This window comes from Haemaphysalis longicornis, unplaced genomic scaffold (assembly GCF_048455015.1).
Source record: "Haemaphysalis longicornis isolate Haplotype H1 unplaced genomic scaffold, Haemaphysalis longicornis Haplotype H1 scaffold_7, whole genome shotgun sequence".
Lineage (NCBI taxonomy): Eukaryota > Metazoa > Arthropoda > Arachnida > Ixodida > Ixodidae > Haemaphysalis > Haemaphysalis longicornis.
Genome location: NW_027526422.1, coordinates 18,513,843 through 18,529,967, shown reverse-complemented (window position 1 = coordinate 18,529,967; position 16,125 = coordinate 18,513,843).

Here is a 16,125-nt window from a genome sequence, read left to right as displayed (position 1 = left end):
AGCGAAGAGCGCGGCAGGGCAGCCACGGCAGGTGCGAACTCGACCCTCCGGCGCTCCACGTCCCTTGAGAACTGAGTCAGCACGGCGGCCGAGCCGCCGTGTTCCTTGGGGGGCGACGTCGAGGGCCCGTGCTGGTGCTGATCAGCGCCTCTGGCTCGTCCTCCGCCGGGCGGCGGCGGAGCGGGAGTGGGCAGAAGGGAAAGCACGTCCACATGGCACGTCCCCCCGCCGGCTGTTGTCCTGCTGCAGGCAGTGCGAGCAGAGTGCGGGCTGGCACGACTCGCTCGTGGCCAGCCGGGGAGGCACCATCCCGCAGAGCGAGGAGCGCGGCAGGGCGGCCACGGGAGGCGCGAACTCGACCCTCCGGTGGTCCACGTCCCTTGAGAACTGAGTCAGCACGGCGGCCGAGCCGCCGTGTTCCTTGGGGGGCGACGTCGAGGGCCCGTGCTGGTGCTGATCAGCGCCTCTGGCTCGTCTCCCGCCGGGCGGCGGCGGAGCGGGAGTGGGCAGAAGGGAAAGCACGTCCACATGGCACGTCCCCCCGCCGGCTGTTGTCCTGCTGCAGGCAGTGCGAGCAGAGTGCGGGCTGGCACGACTCGCTCGTGGCCAGCCGGGGAGGCACCATCCCGCAGAGCGAGGAGCGCGGCAGGGCGGCCACGGGAGGCGCGAACTCGACCCTCCGGTGGTCCACGTCCCTTGAGAACTGAGTCAGCACGGCGGCCGAGCCGCCGTGTTCCTTGGGGGGCGACGTCGAGGGCCCGTGCTGGTGCTGATCAGCGCCTCTGGCTCGTCTCCCGCCGGGCGGCGGCGGAGCGGGAGTGGGCAGAAGGGAAAGCACGTCCACATGGCACGTCCCCCCGCCGGCTGCTGTCCTGCTGCAGGCAGTGCGAGCAGAGTGCGGACTGGCACGACTCGCTCGTGGCCAGCCGGGGAGGCACCATCCCGCACAGCGAGGAGCGCGGCAGGGCAGCCACGGCAGGTGCGAACTCGACCCTCCGGTGGTCCACGTCCCTTGAGAACTGAGTCAGCACGGCGGCCGAGCCGCCGTGTTCCTTGGGGGGCGACGTCGAGGGCCCGTGCTGGTGCTGATCAGCGCCTCTGGCTCGTCTCCCGCCGGGCGGCGGCGGAGCGGGAGTGGGCAGAAGGGAAAGCACGTCCACATGGCACGTCCCCCCGCCGGCTGCTGTCCTGCTGCAGGCAGTGCGAGCAGAGTGCGGGCTGGCACGACTCGCTCGTGGCCAGCCGGGGAGGCACCATCCCGCACAGCGAGGAGCGCGGCAGGGCAGCCACGGCAGGTGCGAACTCGACCCTCCGGCGCTCCACGTCCCTTGAGAACTGAGTCAGCACGGCGGCCGAGCCGCCGTGTTCCTGGGGAGGTGACGGCGAGGGCCCGTGCTGGTGCTGATCAGCTCCTCTGGCTCGTCCTCCGCCGGGCGGCGGCGGAGCGGGAGTGGACAGAATGGAAAGCACCTCCACACGGCTCGGCTGAGCCACGGAGACGCCGCCACCTCTGCTCGTTCCTAGTCCTAGCTCTTCTTCTTCTTCAGACAGTCAAATTCGAGCTCCGCGCGTTCGATCATCGTCCTAGTTGTCATTGTCCACGTCATCATTACATGTAGCATTAAAGGGACCCTGGAACACGCTTTGAGCAGTGCAAATAAACCTGCGCGGCGTTTAGGTAGCCCTTGCAGAAATACCTGAGCCGAACCTAAACGCCGCGCAGGTTTATTTGCACTGCTCAAAGCGTGTTCCAAGGTCCCATTAATGTTAAATGTAATGATGGGGTCAACAATGACAACGAGGACGATTATCGAACGCGCGGTGCTCGCATTTGACTTTACGTTGAAAATTCAAAACGATTCTCTTTATGATTGTGATTGGTCACCCTCGCTTTGATTTTTCAGGTTTTTTTTCAAAAATTTTCCAACCGGTTTAAATTATCTTTCTTAAGCGTCTCGTGATTAGATAAGAATTCCATTCATTTTAACCGCCATCCTCGGTTGATTGGCCGATCCCCTGATTGGGTATGGGCCGCACTAGTGTCACACTAGGCCATACCTAAAGGCACAACAACAACAGCAATCAGGAACGAGAAGAGGCGGCGGCGTCTCCGTGGCCCAGCCGGGCCATGTGGAGGTGGCTTATTAAGTGCGAATGCACTTCTTAAGCGAGCCTGAATCGTCCGCCGCCGTCGTCCGCATAGCAACAGCTGCGGGTGAGCGCGCTCCTCGTCTTCCTCCTCGTCTTCCCTAGCAACGGGGGGAGATAGGAGCGCGCTACTCTCCTCCTCCTCTCTCCGCTCAGTGACTGCGGGTGTTGGGCGACTCCTCTCCACTTCGGGCGGGAGAGCTCTCGCTCGCGTAGCGGGCGCTCCGCATTCCGACGCGTGAGGGCGCTCGTGTAGCCCTCGCCGTAACGGCGGGCGCTACTCTCCTCCTCCTCTCTCCGCTCAGTGACTGCGGGTGTTGGGCGCCTCCTCTCCACTCCAAGATCACGATATCCACCGTAATCGCGCAATCAACAACCGTGCATTCGCACTTACACACTCTCCCCCTCGGGGAAGTGCGAGGGAATTTTTTTTCTGTCAACTCCCGCTCCGCTGCCACCCGGCGGAGGATGAGCCACAGGCGCTGATCAGCCCCAGCACGCGCCCTTGCCGTCGGCCCACCGAGGAACAAGGCGGCTCGGCCGCCGTACTGACTCAGTTCTCAAGGGACGTGGAGCGCCGCAGGGTCGAGTTCGCGCCTCCCGTGGCCGCCCTGGCGCGCTGCGTGCTCAGTGTGCGGGATGGTACCTCCCTGGCTGGCCATGACCGAGTCGTGCCGGCACGCACTCTGCTTCGCACTGCCTACAGCAGGAGCGCAGCCGGGGGCAGCAGGCCTTCCACTGCTGCCCGCTCGACGGCTCCACCTGGACGCCCGCCGCCAGGGACGACGACTCCACCGGGGCGCTGGAGCTCGCCTCCAAGGCCCCGGTATGCTGCTGGAATCGAAGCACCGGCTGCACCTACGTCGGCTGCTTGCTGGACATGCCCTCGCACTACCACAAGTGCTCGTACTACGTCACTCGATGCGGGCTCTGCGGCCACGACGTGCGGATGAGACTTGCCCGCGAACGCCAGACGTTTCTGCAACGGTGAAGTAGAGCCCGGGTGCGGGAACGCCCAGTGTGGTCCCTAACAGCCGGGGCTCCGTCTCAGCCGCAGATCCGCCTAGGTAGCTCAGCTCGTCATCACCGACGAGATCGCGGAAGGCCGGCTTCATCTGGACGATCAAGCCCTACTCCGAGATCAACCAGGGCAACCACCTCTTCAGGAGCGAGCCGTTCCTCACCAAGGCAGGCCGCGTGGTGCAGCTCCTGGGCTCCCTCCGTCAATGATGGCAACAGCGTAGAACTCTAGGCAGGGCTTTGCTACTTGAGTTGATACGAAGGCCAAGCACACGAGATGAGTGTCCTCGCGGAATTGCCTCATTTTGCTTGCCGTATAAGAACGTTCTGGGACATATTCGCGAAGTGATACACTCCGCCGAGACTGTTGACGAAAATTTCCGGAAAATTGCCCCCGCCAGCGCGTGGCAGTCCGTGGCCAGACTAGACAAAACAAGATTCGAGAAAGACTGTGTGTCCGGTGACGCCTTCGTGCTTGGGTTTACTGACTGCCTCTGCAAACAAATGTAACACATGCTCCAGGTTTCACGCATGCAAGCGCCCTCGAAGTCACTGTGTCTGCCAAAACTTGCTGCTCACGATAACACTTTGGGCAAAACAACTGACCAGTTTATAAGCATTACTTTCTGTCGACTGGGTTGTTTAAATGCCGCTCGCTTGCATTAACAGCCAACAAAAAGGTGAACACATTTCATCTCAACAGCCAGTGTTGTCGCTGTTGTTGCCTAAAGGTTTATTGAGTCCCTGCTGGCATCACGCTTATGATTACACCGAAATATTCCAGAGTTCGCTTTCCTTCGCGGTCGACGGGGTCTAGTGGACACCATCAATTAGAGGATCTGAAACACAAATGCTGCATCGCCGTGTGCTTATCCTAATCTTTGTGAGCATATGCGTTTGTTCATACGCCTCACAGCATACAGAACGTGTAAAAAACAAGAGCAGGAAATCTTTGCAGGAGCAATAGCCCGGCCATATTAGGTCTGTTTTAAGGATGGTCGCAGGTATACGACATAAGCATGAGGCAGACCCAGGAGCTACGCGTCACGAGTTTATTCCAGAAATCTCTAGGGGTGTCAGTTCACGCGAATTGCCCGCGATGTTGCTGCGTATGCCGCACGACCTTGGAGGTTGACCATACTACATCGTCCTCCAAAATAAACGAGAGGGAATGTTTAGGTCGTATACTTCTTCGGCCGGATGACTCAGCGTCCACAGCGGCTATGGCTATGTGATGTATTCTGGCATCCCGTTACCCCTCCCTCCCTAGTGGTTCCATCTTGCAGTGAAGCTACTTGTGCTTCATGAGTTGATCGAGTTGACCGATGCTCATCTTAAAGGAGAGGAAAAGGAACAAGGTAGGTTCGATTCCTACGCACAGCGCCATCTGTCCTGTCGATGATGTACGATCTGGGCTCGGCTGCAGCCTGTACCTCTGTCCCCTTTTTCTTAAGGTCGGCGATCCAGACATCTTCTCTGCCGAAAAGGTCGGGCAGGTTTCGTGTGCCGTGGCGTCGATCGTCTGGTTTAAGCTGGCGTTCCTTGTCTGCTTGTTGGAATGTTTGGACAGCTCGGACGTCGGGCAGCTCAGGAGGCAGCAGCCTGGACGCCATGGGCAGCTTAGAACGCAAGCGGCGTCCCATTAGTAGCTGGGCCGGGCTGTAGCCGTTTCTCAGCGGGGTCATCCTGTAAGCCATAAGTGTGGTGTAAACGTCTCTCGTCTTCGAAGTTGATGATCTTCCCTGCCGACTCTGCCATTGTATTACTCTGTGGGTAGTGAGGACTTGAGGTGACATGCTGAATCCCGTAGTAACGAGCAAAGGTGGCGAATTCTGACGTGGAAACCCTGGAGGCTTGAGGTCCATTGTCTGTGACAACTTTGGGTATCCCATGTCGAGCAAAGATTGACTTGCAGCCGGTTGAACACGCATTTGGCCTCGTTGAGCGTGACTCCCGCTTGGGCAAGGTGTCGGGGAACTGTACGAAGAGTATAGTTGTGCTACTCCGTTGTAGCTCCCCAAACAAGAATGCCATTCATGTGACAAAAGACCCGTGGTATTTCTCTTAGATATCTCAGGGGCTGAGGCAATGCCAAATGGGAGGCGATTGAAGTGAAACCTTCCAAATGGTGGGATGAATGTCGTCAACTTTCTGCTTGATCCAGCGAGCTTAATCTGCCAGAAACCTGAATTGGCATCCAGTTTTGAAAACATTCTTGCTCCAGAGACTCAGAAGTCCTCAAGTGTGCTCAGCAGGAGGAATCGAGTTCCATTCCCTTAGCACAAACCAGTTGAGCTCTGTGAGGTGCACATACACACGTATGGCTCCTGTGAGCTTCCCCACCAGCACCACTGGAGCGTACCACTGGAGCGCACCACTGTAGTGGCTCGTCCACTCGAGAAATGACGCCTGTTTGTTCTAACCGTTCCAGTTCTTTTTTTTTTGTATTCTCGTAAGCGGGAATGGGAATGCGCCGGGGTGAGCACAGTGCGAACGGTGTCACTTCATCTTGAGGGTGAATTACGTATATTCTCCTGACAAAGTGCCTAGGCCAGTGAAAAGTGACGGGAACTCCTTTTTAGGGTTGACCGTGTGGCTGACAGAGTTGAGGCAGGTGGTCAACTGGAGCTTTTCATGTGCTGGCTTCCCGAGGAGAGGGTAGCGCACGTCATCGAGAACGCAGACATCTTCGGTGGTCTGTTGATCTCGGAACGCTTGTTGCAGTCGTGCTACTCCCTAGACAGACAGCGACCGTCCATCTGGCCCGTGGAGCTTCCGTTGAGACTTGGCCAAAGCGTGACGATGTTGAAGTCATTAGTAGGCTTCTGTAGAGAGTAGTTTCATCTTCACCGGTGTCGATTTCAAATTTCAAAGGGTACCATGATGGTACTGGTAGCTTCCCAGTTGTGGATGCCAGGTGAACTCACGGTACCAAGAAACGTGCACTCGGCTTCCTGCTCGGCGCCAATGGAACAATGCCCACCCTTTTGGAGAGGCATACAGACGAAAAGTGTCCCTTTTTGTGACACGAGTTGCATTTCGCGCCCTTTGCTGAACAGGTAGATCGTGAGTGCGCACCTCTACCACTCCAACGGCAAGACCTAGGGACCTGAAACATGTTAGCCGTGGGTCTCCCTTGACTTGAATAGGAACGTGGTTTGCGTGTGTCTTGCCGCCGTGCACGACGTGTTGGACCCACCTGAATCGCCGACCTTAAGAAAAAGGGGACAGTAGTACAGGCTGCAGCCGAGCCCAGATCGTTGACACGAAAGATGGCGCTGTGCGTGGGAATCGAACCCACCTTGTTGACGGCTGCCAGGTCGGGGTGAAGCTCTGCCGGCTGTTGCCTGACTGTTTTGAGCTTGCGTGCTTATTCCAGGGCTTTGTGAAGCGTTAGGTAGGGGTCGAGCTGTAGACTGGCAGACAACTTCTTGTCACGACTAATCTGTCACGGACCAGATGTTCCTGAAGGCTGGCGTACTCAAAATTCGGGAACAGTGCGTGAAGCGCCGTCGCAAAGTCTTCGGCAGACTTTATTCTGGCACCCGCGTGTTGAAGCGTGCTCGCTCGTAGACTCACGTTCTGGCGAGGAATGAAATATTTCGAATCACGACGCTAAATTTCTTTGTTTTGTCTGGGGCGAGCTCAAACGTGCTGAAGATGTCCCCAGCCTTGTCCCCCATGATGTAGAGCAGGGCACCTACTTGGTGTTCTTCCGGCTTCGCGCTTAGTCCTTCCGTCGTGTAGAAGCGTTCAAACCTTCTCCGCCATTTGAGCCCGCCCCCACTGACCCGCCCCCAGTGAGGGAAAAGCGTAGACATTGCACGCTGACACGAAGACCGGTTCCAAGCAAATCGGTTAAATTATTATTGCCTTATATCGTGCGCATTGAATGAAGAAACCGGAGGTTCGTTGCAACAATCCGTTTCATGGGGCGCGTGAGGTGCAAACAAACCGTTATGAGATTCATAAGTCGCCGAGAAATTCGGAGCGCGAGGCGCGATTTAGTGATCGCACGGTTGGAAGGTTGGAACAACGCCACCTAGAGAAGGGCTCTGAGAAAGGGCGGCGTAGCACATGCCGTGAAAGGAAAACAGCCGCGCCTGCAGTACGAGCCGCCGTGAGTGGTGGGGCTCTCGGCGATGGCCAGCGAGCTGAATGAACTTCAGAGGGTGCTCTGCAGGGGGCCCGTCAATTGGGAGCAGGCGCGGCCCCAAAGTTCAACCCAAAGTTCAACAACTAATCAACAGCCCCACGACATTTAACGATTTGAGTTTCCCGTAAATGGACGACACAGATACGCAGCTGTAGGTTTATTTCACAGCACTCTCTTTCTCACTGGCTAGATTTTTAACGCAATTTTTAATTTCCTGTACCCCAACGCAATACTCTTCTAAAATTGAGTGGAGTGGTGCACTTTAGGTCGTGTTCAGGGTGCGCACAAAAAACACCATTCAACATTTTTGGGACTCACATATTTTTTCTAGGCCATCACTCATTTATTATACTTTGAATGCTGGTGGGGCATGGAACCTTTCAGGCCGCTGCGACACAATATGTATAAAAGTACAATTTAATTTTTTTTAAAACCCACCAAGTCATGCAATATGTATGGATGGATATATCCATCCATCTATATAGGAGTGCACGAGTGCGTACAGAACCACCATTACAATTATTATTGCGCACGTTCGACACAAGTGAGAGGGGCGTGAGTTTGTGCATCATCGCAGTACATGACTTCACAGGCAGGGGCGCAGCGAGGGGTAGGGAGGGGAGGGACGCTTTTAGAAACAGAAACTATGCCACACATAGTGTTAGAACGCAAGTGTACCCATCCAAATCTACATGAGGGAAATATTCGGCTTCCAGAAGCCCTAGGATTCAAGGGTAGCACAGATGAAGTTAACATCAAGGCTGTCGAGGCGAGGAAAAGAAGATTAGAGTGCTGGTGGACGAAAAACAGAGAAGGGAATATTGCCTAGGACAGTTACCACCTGTAACAGGAAAAAAAAGTATTTTGTGCCTAATAAGTTTTTTTGTGCCTGCCCTAAGCAGCGCTAGTATTAAACCAAGAGTATAAAACATAGGTATATCAGTTCTTTTTGGTAAGATGATACGCCATCACTACGCTACAAAGGGGAAACCAATAGCAATCATCTTCATCAGTCATCACCGGTCTGCAGCCCCCCCCTTCCGTAATTTTGTCGCGCCGTCATGCGCGGCGACCTCGGCAACAACCTGCGCCGGAAATCAGTCTAGGATTTCGTCTAGAACCCCAGGAATCCTGTGCGGAAAGCGCACACGCTCTCCCTTGGTGGCCCGTTTCCCTCCTGACATGTCTAACACTTATGCGAGGCCTTCATCCACGGGGGTGTTCTGCGAGCTCGCGATCCGCGACGTGATGGAGAGTCGCTGCTCGGAACAAACTAGGGGAGCTTGGCTGGTGAAAACCGCAGGCTTGGCTGTTTCAGTATTAACAGCGGAGCTCTTGTTGCTGGCCAGAATGTGTGCGGCGTCATCATGTAACCCCGGGCAATAGTTACTCCAGCCGTTTACCGCGCACTTGAGCACGCACCTCACGAGGGGCATCCGGCATCGTCCAGGCTTGCGCGGGGCACTCGCAAAAGAATACCAAGAAAACAGTTCACGTGTGCCCGTGCCTCAAGGGGGGAGCGCAAGACAGCTCGCGCTACAGACGCCCAGTTCGCGAAGCCGGTTGCCGCCTGCTCTAGCACGTGCTGACGCGTTCCACATTGGGAGAAATGTGAAGGTCTGTGGACAAAATGATCCAGGCCCGCAAGTCATACATGAGAGAGATGACGATATAGATGGATATGACGATGACTACTACTACTGCTACCACAGTTAAAAGCGACGACGGAACATGTACACAAACAATTTCAAACCTAATTCAATGCGTGGTGGTGTGTCCTTCAGTGCTTGCATAGAAAGAAATCCTCCCGCTTCGCTGTGGTTGAAGCCTTGTGCGACTTAGTGAAAACTTCGCCGATTTTTTTGTATATTTTATTTTCGTTGTTGTCGACAGTACGCACGGTTCAGGGATTCGTCCGCAACGTGTAACGTACATAGGTATATAGCTATATACCTATATATATAGCTATGTAGCTATGTACCTATGTACATAGGTACATAGGTATATAGCTATATAAGTTATACATATTTTAATCCATTGAAAAATCATATGGAAGAAGTCGAGGTATCATTACTGTAGCAAATAATGGTCCTAATTGTAGAACGGTACGAGGCATTTAAAGAAAAAAGCTATGGGTGGTTCTGGTTTTGTATCAAACTTTGTTTAGAATATTGTTACGTAGCCACGGACAATGCAGGGCTGTTGTAGAAATATAGCTTATGAAAAAAAAACTTGTGCTCCGCAACGAACTTAAAAAAAAAAAAATAAGCGTCGAAGGAGCAGTCAGCAAAGGGACGTGCACAGACGAGCGTTGACGAATTTAATGCCACAGGGTTTCTTTTGGACTCAATTTAGATCGAGAAAATTTTCAATAAAACAAGAAAAGGCTAAGATAGGGATCGCAAAGCAACACCCTTTCCCTATCAAACAAGGCGACCGGTGCGCATGCAAAGGGAAAATGAAAATGCACGCTCCGCTTTAAAAAAATCACGCCGTATCCACGGAATGAATGATGATAAGTGGGGCGAAGCTCGAGAGGGGGAGATCATCGGTAACCGTAACTCTCCCGTGAAAGTTCGCCCATTACATCATTAAGAAAGACGTAAGACTGTGTGCGTACATTGTACAAATCAACTTTTATTTTCGGAGTCAATGCTCCCAGGCCCAGACCTGGTGAAAGACGCCGCGCCATCGAGGACTACCCCGCACCTCCACCACAATTTGTCACGTAGGATGGGACACAACGGTAAAGAACTTGTGCCCGAACAAGACGAGAGGAAACGAGCAAAGGTCCTTGCGTCTCGTTCGATCTCCGAGAACGACTGCCTGCGTTCGTGGCGTGATCTCTTGCGTGATCTCCCCCTCGCAGTGCACGTGCGCTCGCGCCTCCGTTGGCGAACACAGACCAGCTCGCGCTCCCGGTGCCGAGTTTGCGCTGCCGGATGCAGCCGGTTCTTGCGCGTGCAACGCGGCCCACTTTGCGACATCTCCGAAAGCATGCGGCGGTCCCGTACCACGAGACACAAGGGATGGACAGACCCATGGCTTTAGGAGCTTCGCCCCTAAAAGATAAGATTTCAGGGCGTGACCAGGTGCTTGTAAGAAAACATAAGGTAAGCAAATCGAAAGGCATGGTTGGGGACAATATTATGATGGATATAGTAGGAAAACCTGTGTTATTACCCAACGGTATGAATTTTCTGTGTGCAAACTTATGCAAAAACGTTACGAAGTAGTCAGTTCAAGTTGCTCTCTGCAGTAGCTTGCTTCATGGCCGACAGGCATAAACGCTGAAATTAAATCTGTGCCAGTTTTCGGTCGCTTTAATACCGTTAACATACCTGCAAATACCTCTTAATAATTGAAGAGCCCAACAGACCCCAATCACAGCTCTCAGGTGTACATGTGCTGCTGCTGAACACCCAAAGAATGAACGTACCATGTGCGTTCCATGTACATGTACCAATAACTACGGCATTCACAAGGGGGGGGGGGGGGAGGGGGGTGCACTACCTTCTCCCTTATTTACCCATTGTCTGGTCGACCCATTTTTTGAAGACAAGGAAACAAAAATTCAGGAACCGACGTACAGATTGGTCAGTTTATGGTGACGTGCGTGTTCTCAACTCCCAACATTTTGCTTTTTAACAACAAACACAGTGGCCACAAAAAACAAACTGGACGAGGGAAGCAATGTCTCCCAAAGACATGTGTATTAAAACTGCTACCTTCAGAGGTATCCAAAGAACAAGTAAACAGGAGCAACTACTCGTGAAGAAGACTGATAAATGCCTTGCCTTGGCATGTTCGTGCTCTTTTGTGTTACCCCCCCCCCCCCCATACTTTGTTCCCACAGTGCCACTGCAATAACCTCAGCTGTCTTTCTCAAGGGGCTGTATGAATGCACCTCACAAGGCAGCGATCAATCTAAACAGTATTTAGTTCTGGGTTAAGTTGCCTGTGTGACAGTATTTCAAATTTAATGTCCAAAGCTCATCAGTTAATTTATTTGCTCTAAATTCGGTGGCTAATATTGCGACCCAGGAGTTGTACCTCGTCTTTCAGGATACCTGGTTTAGTTTTGTATGGGAACAGATCCTCACGTTCGTAAGCATAAGCAGCAAATGTTCCAGAGACATGTGCGTTGCAGCCCCTTTGTGTGCGATCGATGTTTTTGTCATTTCAGGTTCAAGTGTGCACAGTGTCCATTCCACCCCGTGAGTGGTGAAGATGAGGAGCACACGGCTGGTGCGGCAGCTGGCAGTAGCCCTATATGGATCCAACCTGAATAGAATCGGGAGGTGTGCAAGAGCTGTGTGTGTTTCATATGATTTTCGTTAGCTGGCTCTTGCAGAAACAACTGCAGTTCAAAACAGTGACTGCGGAGCTGCCTGATTTTTTCTGCACGCAGCTGGCTGTAGGGAGCTGTTATTTGGTAGCAGACAAAGGGCACTCAAAAGGTGGAGGCTTGCGGGACACATCTCAGGACGTAAACATGAAGGATGCTTGGAGGGCGCAGAAAGTTGGTGCCCAATTTCAGTACAGCGGACACACAAAGGACGAACGTGGTCTAGTGCCTTCCATGGGCTGGCCTTACCTGATTCGGTGCCCTGTGCGAACTGCTGACAAGGCACCTCCCCAGCCCTGGTTTTCCACCACCCGCCTGTCTAATTCATTTTTACACTGAAGCTGTCTATTTCTAGGATCCAGCAGACCGTCTCCGACTACAGAACGATGCAGGCAAGAATACGACGCGAGCGTAGCGTCATTTTGCGGCGCCAACTGAAGTCCTTGGAATCGTAGAACTGTGCGCCACACCTTCAGCGTAAGGAAAAAAATCATAAAAATAATAAAAACACCCGAGAACCTCCATATTTTGATATAACACGGCTTATATTGTCTCTGAAGAGTTGTCTTCTTAGCAATAAATTTGTGCTTAAAGGTGAAGACGACTGTAACTGGCCTTTAATTGTAAGTTGGCTTTTCCACATTATGTGTTGTTCAGTGAAGCACGTACGTCTACGGTGGGAGCATAACTACACGATACGGCTATAACTCCCGTTTCATTGAAACTATCCCAAAATCAGTTATCTGACAGCTAGCTGCTAAGACGGCTATACCATTGCGGGAGATTTCATTTACGTCTCAAAATTGCATACGTCGCAGTGAAGTTGCAAATAATGGGAAATTTCCGTTTGCTGTCAATACATGTGCTTCCACAGGAGGGAAACAGACGGCCCATTTTTGTCCACTGAAACAAAACTCTAGTCCGTCCAAGTGTCATTCAGGTAATTCACTAGGAAGTATGCTCAATTGCAAATTGCAAACAAACGTGTTTTGTTTCGTGCACTGCTTGGCACTCCTTGGCAGACCCTTGCCTCTGCACGCGATCCTCAGTGCAATTTCCAGTTTCCGCGAGGCCTACAAAAGCAAACAGAGGGTGTCCTTCACCGACTACGCCTGAACGCCTGAACGTTGCCTTCACTGGTAGTTTTTTTTTTTTTTAATAGGCTGGGCGGACTAGCGATTGTGCTCTGCGTGCTCTGTGAGAGAAGACATACAGCATGTCTTGTGTTACTGCCCGGAGCATATAACTCAACGCGAAGCAGCGAAAAGAACTATTAATTGTGCGACTGCTACGCAGAAACTCTTTAGAGCTGCATCGCTTTCTTAGTCCGTGGCAAAATCACGCTGGCGCGGGGCGAGGGACAAAGGCTCTCTTAACTTTGTTGTCTGACTCGGGATTAATCGAGGTTATTTAACCTTGGAATCCTCAGTTTTTTTTTTCCTAGTGCTATACATTTTTTCTACCTTCCGAACTGATTTCATTTTCTTCTCCCTATTATGCATTGTCGCTGCGTACTTCTTCCCCTCTTCTTTTCTTTTTTCGCCTCACTATGTTCACCCCCATCTGAAATGGCAAGCCCCGCCGTTTGTGGGGCTAACCTATTCATTCAGTGTTCATTAAATCTCTCTCTCTCTCTCTCTCTCTCTCTCTCTCTCTCTTGGACGGGGCCCAGCAAAAGCATATTGTAGCTCACGTTGAGGCTCGGCACCCCAGCTTCCTCGCAGCTTCACCGAGCGGCAGGACACTGAATTTTTTTAAAGCGGAAACTTGCTAGTGGGCCCGGTGGCGCCTTGTCAAAAATATATTGCATTTCCCCATAGACTGGTTGGCCGACCGAGAAGCTCTCATAAAAAATAAAAGAAAGTCTTGGGCCTTAATATTTTAATATGTCGGCCTAAATTGCCCCTAAAAAGTGTCTTCCCAACAATGCATTTGTGTCTAGAGCTGAAGCCGACTTTCAGAACATTGGTGTAAGCTTGGTTTTTGTAAGTTGGCTTTCTCACATTGCCTGTTCTGCAGTGAAGCATAGCCATCTACGAAGGGGATATGATTACAGAAAACGGCTTTAACCCTTGTGTTGTGAAAAGTATCCCGAAACAAATAACATGAAAATTTTCCGCTAGGACGTTTCTATACATGCGTGAAGCCGAGCTTCTACTGTATTAGAACGGTCAGTTGAAACATGCGAAAAAGGAACGGTTCTGTATAGCGCATCACATGTATCGATTATGAAGAAGGAGTACAATAGTACAAATCTCATCAGTCACGTATTGTTATCATTTATATTATTCGTAAATGCGTTTACTTAGTGCGCAAACAATCGTCGCTTTTGCGCTCCTCTCAACACTCTTTAGGAAGGGATGGTAGATTTTTTTATAATTACTTTTTTTCAATTGATTCTTTTCATTTTCGAAAGGAGGACGCCTAGTCGTAAAACAAAATTATACGTTAGACAGTTCGTTCCCCCGAGCTGTGTATTTCGGTGGCTGGAGCCTGCAACGGAGACCGCGAATCGACGCGCCAGCCAGAATTAGGTTCTCATGCATGACGCCGCCTGCGGTCCGACCAGGCCACAGACCACGTAAATTTCAAGCAGACAACGCTGCTTAATATGCACAAACGAAAAGATGCTTGCCAGTAACGAAAAGGTTAGTTGCATTAACCAAACAAGTGCAGTTATTCATCAAGATGCGTGCGTGCACTAGCGAAGCCCCATTATTGACTGACTGATTGTCTGGGTTTGTCTGTCTGATTTTAAAAATTCTGTTGACTGTCTGACGTTAAGTCTTCATGAGCAACCCACCAGAGGCACGAATACGGCGGGCATTAAAGCGAAACAAGTAATGCAATAGCTCCTCTCAAACAGCAGGAGAGGAATAAGATCTCCGTACTGAAGGGACCGATGAAGCGTCCTTTTTTTTTCTTCGTTGAATACACCGGTAAAATTATCAATTTTCTACATTACCACCTACGCGTGCCTCCTCATTGGTTAGATGTGTTGTGCAGAGGACCAGACAGACAAAGAAACACCGGAGAAATGCGGAAGTGCGGCTCTTAGCACTAAAGAACTAAAACAGCGGGTGCGCTAGCTCCAGGTTGGCACCTCAGGTAACATAATGACAGAAGGACAAATTTTCAGCGTTAAACTTGTTGACAGTGGAGTGGGGGCATCTTTTGGCTTTTGCATAGAAAATGCAGATATATTATTTTTATGATCATGATTTTATTCGGTGCTGTAAAAAAGTTACTCGCCTGTGGTCTGGGGTTGGCGCACCACTTTTTCTCACACGCGAAATCTAGCGGGGCCAAATGATTACTCTCAATATGAGCCCAACCTGTTGTAGACGGTGCGAGGTTTGTCAGGATAGATCAAGTTAGTTAGCCTAATACGAAAATATAGCTTTCTCTTTTACTTTAAAGGACATTCTTCAGTCTCTTCTGTTTCTCTTTGAAACTTTCAACGCACGCCAGTAATTTAAGCATTTCTGTCTTTCTTTTCTTTAACAAACATCCCTGCTTAGAAATGTGCGTAAGACGAGACAGCTGTAGCCACGGGCTGCCGGAATAAAGTTTTTCTTCAGTTTGTTTGCAACACGGGAGGGAGATTTCAATCGAAGCCAAGAAATCCCAGGGATGCCTTCCACAGAAAGAAGCCCGTAACATCCGCCTATGCTCAAAAAATAACGATTTATTATCTTTGTCTCTCTCAAAATAGAACTAACCCGGCTTTAAAATATTGTCAGGCCCCGGAAATGCAACCTCTGTTTTCGAAGTAGCCAGACCATTGTGCGATTGTTTTCCATATCCATGCACACATTAACAATTGTAGCAAAAAAAAAAACGATTTTTGCTCAAAAATAAGATCAATTCAATTTTGTGCTTCACTTTTTTCTGCCTAAAGTATAGCTTAATTTTTGGGCAGATAACTTCGTGACAAGGTGCCCTTTCAGGGTAAGTTTTGTTCTTGTTTGAGCATTTTGTTTAAGCAAAGTGTCGGAAGGCAAAATTTACGCTTGATTTAGTTTTGTGAATACGGCCTCCCAAACCCTCCTCAGGCGGTTTCTCGGAAGGCCCCTTCGCACCCTCGTTTTGGGTGTGAAATTGTGGGCCCAAGTTTCTCGGCATAGGCTTGACAATTTGGGATGATTCGGACATAAGCGTTTTCTCCCTCACTTAAAGATCACCGCCGAAGTCTTTTTTTTTGATTGACGGAAGACCGAGCAAGGTGGAGCGAAAGGGGAGGGAGAGGGGGGCGTGCGTTCAGTGCAGGTCGGCGCCCCCTTTTCGTCGGTGCCCTGGGCGACCGCCCTCGTCGCCCACCCCTAAGACCGGCACTGGGGAGACACAGGGGACACACAAAGGGCGTATGGTGTATGTTGCCTTTGGGAGATGGACGCATGGAGGACGGAAACACAAGGGACACTTGGAAGACGCAGAAAGTCGGTGGCCAAAT